Here is a 5,747-nt window from a genome sequence, read left to right on the forward strand (position 1 = left end):
AGATAAAACCAGTGCCGCTATCCTAGATAGACCATATTGCTAGGGCTTATACTTATTTTGATAGTTTTATCGCATCCTACTTTTCACAAAACTTTTGTTGGTCAAATTTTTAAGTTTTAGAAAAGAGTGATGAAACTCGTAAACTCATTATTGGCTCTGGTACGAACTGTGGCAGAACCGCCCGAAATATCACCATGGACCCAAGGGTTAGGCGAGGCAAAGCCCTGCCCTCGAAGGTCGAGCGAGGCAGAATCGGCCCTTGAAGGTTGAGCGAGGCAGAGCGCGGACCTAAGGGTCGGGCAAGGCGGAGCCCTACCCTCAGAGGTCGGGCGAGGCGATGCCTGCCCTCAAAGGTCGAGCAAGGCAAAACCAGCCCTCAGAGGCCGGGCGAGGCAGAGCTTGCGTACCTGGGGGTCAGCAAGAGTTGTAGTCATGCCCTTGACCGCTCGGATAAATTAACGTTGATTGTTGTTAGCTCCTCCTCTTTGGGTATCCTAGTATTGGTCCCCGACGGTAGCCCCCGATCCTACAGAGTAGAATACTCCTTCAGAGGTTTTTCTGAACGGGAGGACTCTGAGGGCCCTGGCCTTCTTTTGTCGCCCACGATGTGTCTAGGGGACAGTGATTCCCTCTTGTCGAGGTTGGATCCTTCACAGGTATGGTCGTGAGATTTGGTGGGTTGTTAGTTGGCTAGTTCGAGTGGGGTCCCCGCATCCCGTTCGCGCGGATCCAACTAGGGCCATCTTGGTGACCGACTTTAGATTCTCAGTGATCAATCCATATAGTTCTTAGGTCCGTTCGACCGATCCCGAGGGCTCTCTGCCTTTCTTCGAGAAAAAACCATGGATCGTACCCGGCTGAGACTCGATCGTGGGCCATGATGTCCATGGCACTCGTGCGCCTGGGTACTGGCCGCTTGTAGCCCATCCCTTTCCATCCCTTATCCTAAGGGTGCCTAGAATGGTTGTTGAACCTGTCGATGGGCCAACCTTTGAACTCCTGGGCCTAGGCGGGCCGTGGAGGTGTTTTCTGATCCGTATTACTCTTACTTGTGATGAGTCGTGGCCTATTCAAAGAGGCAAAATGTCCAGCGCGTTTTCCGAGGGGGCGGACAGAGATTGCGTGTGCACTTCCTGCGGTGGGACATTGTGGTAGATCAAGGTAGGCACAGAGATCTAGGCGGATGGTTGGTTTCCTCGCATCCGCCGCCCCTATAAAACCAAAGGGTTCGCCCCTAGGGTTCCATACCTCGCACCCTTGCCTCCATAGCCATGACCACCGCCACTAATCGCCTAGGGTTCCTTGTCTCTGCATCCCCACCACTATCGAGCCCACATCCAACCATCCCCACCTCCAATGGATCTGTGGTGCCGCTCCGACATCACCTTCCAGTGCATGGAGGGCCTCATCCATCGCGGTCTTCTTCACGCGTGGACCTCAATCGAGGAGTGGCTGCTGCCCGGTGAGGAGGATATGCCATCACCGCTCGATGGCTACATAGTGCCATTTGCCCACTTCCATGAGCGTGGGTTCATGACCTCTACCCACATATTTCTTCGGGGGCTGGTCCACTACTACAAGATCAAGCTGCAACATCTCAACCCCAATGGGATCTAGCACATGGCGGCGTTCGTCACCCTGTACGAGGGATTCCTAGGGATCAGCCCCCACTTTGATCTATGGAGGGACTTCTTCACCATCACCCTCTAGAAGAAGCGGGAGAAGAGCGACAGGCAGAAGCTACACATGCTGATGGGGTACGTCAGCATCCAACTCTAGAACAATCTGGTCGGCGATTATCCATCGATGTGGCTATCAACATCCAATAAGGGGTGTCATTTGTAGTGGTTCTACCTCAAGAACGCCGCTACCGCCCCCCTACCACAGTTCACCGGGCGCCTGATCGAAGAGGCCCCAGAGTCATGGAGGAAGTGGGGTGTCCTAGAGAAGGACAAAAAGAAGATCTAGGACCACATCACCACCATCCACATCCTAAAGGAGAGCGTCCGGAAGGGGTCAGGCATCATCGGGGCCTACCAAGCAAGGAGGGTGGCACCATTGATGACGCGCGTGCTCCCGCTGTATGCGATGGTGCTCGAGGCATCGTTCGACGGAACGACGCTCGCTGAGGGTGCGCTCCCTAACCCTGAGATCGCGCAATGCATTAAGGAGGTAATGGAGCCCTCGTGAGATGGCATGGGTGCCCCCTCAATTTCATTTACCCGGTGCTAGGGCATCCTCCGATGTGGGCGGAACTAGGCCACGTCGTCTTCATAAGTTTCCCCTTCTCATGCCTCCTCTTTAATTGATTTCTCGACCTCTTGATACTAACTTTGAGAGGGACGGGACAATCTGAGGGACCTCATCCTCATGGATCACTCGGCACCATTGCTGAGGGATTCATCCGTGAGGGCAGCGAATCATGCCACGAGCAAGCCTCTAAGGAAGGTGAAGGAGGACAAGGGGAAGAAGCAGGAGAAGCTATAGGCGTGGTAGCGAGGGGAGGACATCGACAGCAACAAAGATGATGATGATGATGGGGACAACGATGAGGTAGTTGATGACATCAAGTGGGATGACCTAAAGAACAAGGATGTGCTGATAGGTATCAGCTCGTCCTTACAGGAGTTGGGACCCTTCCTGTTCCACGGAGGGGAGAGCATGTCTAGGGAGCTGGTGGAGGTGGGCCATACCATCGGCCTACCCTAGGAGTCAACAGGGGTGGGTGGCTCTGCCGCCAAGCCTGAGGTGCTAGCGGAGGTGGGTGGCTCCACCATCGCAGCCCAAGATCCAAGGGAAAACAGCCCTTCTACCTAGGAGCAGGAGACAGGCTCGAAATGGCCTCGCCCCGACGAGGCAGAGCAGAGGTCGGGGGGTTCGACCCCCAAACATATCTACCGCCCGATGGCATTGAGGTGAGTCATCAGCTCCTCTGTTTTTCCCTATTTTGGTTGGATTTCATCATGACTTATGCTTTTTGTTTCTTGCAGCGTCGAGAGGCAGCGTAATCCTTTGGCGCTAGCGCCAAAGAAGAGCGTCGCCCTTCAAGCAAGGCGATAGCCGTTGGTCGGCGTTGCACCCATTTTGGGTGGGACAAGCGCCAGTGTGACTGCGTTGCCATCCGGTCAGGCACCGCCCATGGTGGTGCCTGTGCCCTTGGTAGGACAAATGGACACAGGGGCTCAAGGGACGCCTTCAGAGGTCGTAGAGCAGCCGAAGATGGAGGCAATACCGCTACCGACGACGGGGTGGACGGGGCTACTAGTCGCAATCGTGGCACCGACCATGGCGAGCGTGACGTAGCCGGTTAGGACCCCACCGAAGCAGGTGGGCTCGGCGGTGGCTGTGATAGGTGGGTCACAGTCAGGCGCTATCATGGCGATGGTGTCTAGCGTGGGCCGGATGGAGAGGGACAGGGCCAAGGGGTCCTCAGAGATCATTGTGTTGGGAGAGGAGTCAGCGTCCATATCGCTGACCCCTTTCATTGTTGGAGGGAGTGTCCCGGTGGGGACGTCACGGTAAGGAGGATTGGTGGTGATCGGAGCCAGCGGGGAGCCATCCCTAGCCCTAACATCGATGAGCAGTGACTCGCCTACGTGGGGCAAGCCCCTGCTCTAGTGGGTGAGTCTAAAGGACCCAACATCTATGCTCTTCACTCTCGACGATGCCACAAAGAGCATGGAGCAGGAGAGCCTCGACATGGGGATCACATCCATGCTCAAAGCCGTGGACCACACCCGCGGTGCCTTGCATGATGTTCCCATTCCCTCCGGCCAGGTAATCGCTTGACCCTGCTTCTTGCCCTTTTCTTTCTCTATATATATTTTGCATTCTGACCATCATCTCCTTTTAGTCCCTTATCGCTCGTAGCTGGGGGAAATCTCGGTTCCTTCATGAGCAGAAGGAAAACTAGGACCGCCTCATCGAGGAGGCGCGACTATGCGGGGAGGTGACCACTTAGCTTGTTGCCACCTAGCAGAGGGTGGCCGAGCTGACTCCCCTCGCTGAGGAGGCGGACAGCCTCCAATCGTGCATGGCTGAGGCCCGTCAACATGCGGAAGAGGCCAAGAGGGTGTTTAGGCCCTGTCGGTGAGATCATAGAAGGACGACAAGGAGGCCGCCAAGGTCAGGAAGGAGCGGGATGAGCTACTCTAGAAGGACGCTGAGACCTACCAGTGGATCCTCGACCTTCTGGCCAAGGTTGGGAAGGAACGGGAGCTGAAGCTAGGGGCCAAGGAGAAGCTCATGGCCCTGGAGAAGAGGGCGAGTCTGGATGTCGTGGCGGTCGCCTAGCTACACAAGGAGCAGGGTGAGCTGCTCCAAACCATGGAGAGGCTCCGCTCAAAGCATGGCGTGGCTCACGAGGAGCGCAACCAGGCCCTCTGAGATCATGACCAGGCTTGCTAAGAGCGTGATGACGCATATCAGAAGGTCAGCTCCCTCTAGGCCGAGCTTGGGAACACGATGGCCCAAAAGCTAGAGGCTGAAAGCATTTTTGTTGGGCTGGCCATGGACCTTGCCGAGGCGAGGAGGAATCTTCAGTCAGAGAGCGATGAGCTCGGTATCCTAAGCGTCGACCTCGAAGTGGTCGGCGATGACCTAGAGGTGGTGCAGTCGGAGGGGGTGAGTTCGCTCACGGCCTGTGCCATCGAGATCATAGAGTGGGTGTGCCACCTTGAGAGGAATGCCCTTTGCACTAGGGTTAATCAATCCTATCTGTTTGCTCATTCTCATTACGGGGATAACATCGACCTAGAGGCGATGATCCATGGCTTTGCGCCTAGCTATGAGGCCCATGAGCTGGAGGAGATGGAGACGGCGGTGGCTCCCCTTTCGTAGGACCAGGCGGATAGGATCAAAAGCATAGTTCTCCCCTAGAGGGGTTAGTTAGTTCAATAGGTTGATCACTTTTGTAATCAGAGGACAGGTGCTGACCTTTTTGTAATGATTAAACAAACTTGTCATTTTGTTTCATTCGACCAAGTCTGTTCTTTTGTTTTGGTGCGTTCCGACCCTTCCGTTTGTTAAGACCATAGAGCTTGAGGTGTAGGAGGGAAACTCTAATCATGCTAGTAAGCAAGAGTGCCATAGACGCTGGGGCATAGGTTTCTTGCCATCCGACTAGCCTTGCTCAGTCATTCGTTTCTACAGACCTTGCTACTAGGTTTAACATGAGGAAGGGTATTGGGCATGGTGATTGTTTCAGAAAGGGTGTATGTATACCCTTATGCCCCGAGTGAGACTCGACCCCTTGCCGTTGCTGGGGTTGGGTGTCACTAAAGGTCGAGGAGAGGATGGCGAAACTAGTAGGAGAAAGCGTCTCTTGCTTTCATGCGCACCCCCTCCCTAGGATCTGAGCCATCGTTCTGCTACCACGTGCTTGGTCTCCTTGCGAGTCCAACTTTCCTCAAGCCCCCACGTTAGCAAGGGTTCAGTCAAGGGTCGGCTCATCTTTGTGATCGTCGCCCCGTCTGTGGTTTCTACAACCGAAGGGATTGAGCTAACATCACTTGCCTCAATGGCTCAAGTGACGCACTCAGTGAGCTTGCTAACAAGCATGTTTGAGTGGAATCTAGGTCTGTCGTTTGTGATGGGGTCAACAAAAGCCCTTATGTGGCATTCCACTGCTCCTTAACCCACCTTCTAGCAGATGCCCGAGCCGTTCTGGAGGGCGACTCTGGTGGCCTGATGGCCGCCTCATAATGGGGATTTTGTGGGCTCAGCTTGAGGTTAGGATTGAACGAGAA

Source organism: Miscanthus floridulus, chromosome 14, assembly GCF_019320115.1.
Source record: "Miscanthus floridulus cultivar M001 chromosome 14, ASM1932011v1, whole genome shotgun sequence".
NCBI lineage: Eukaryota > Viridiplantae > Streptophyta > Magnoliopsida > Poales > Poaceae > Miscanthus > Miscanthus floridulus.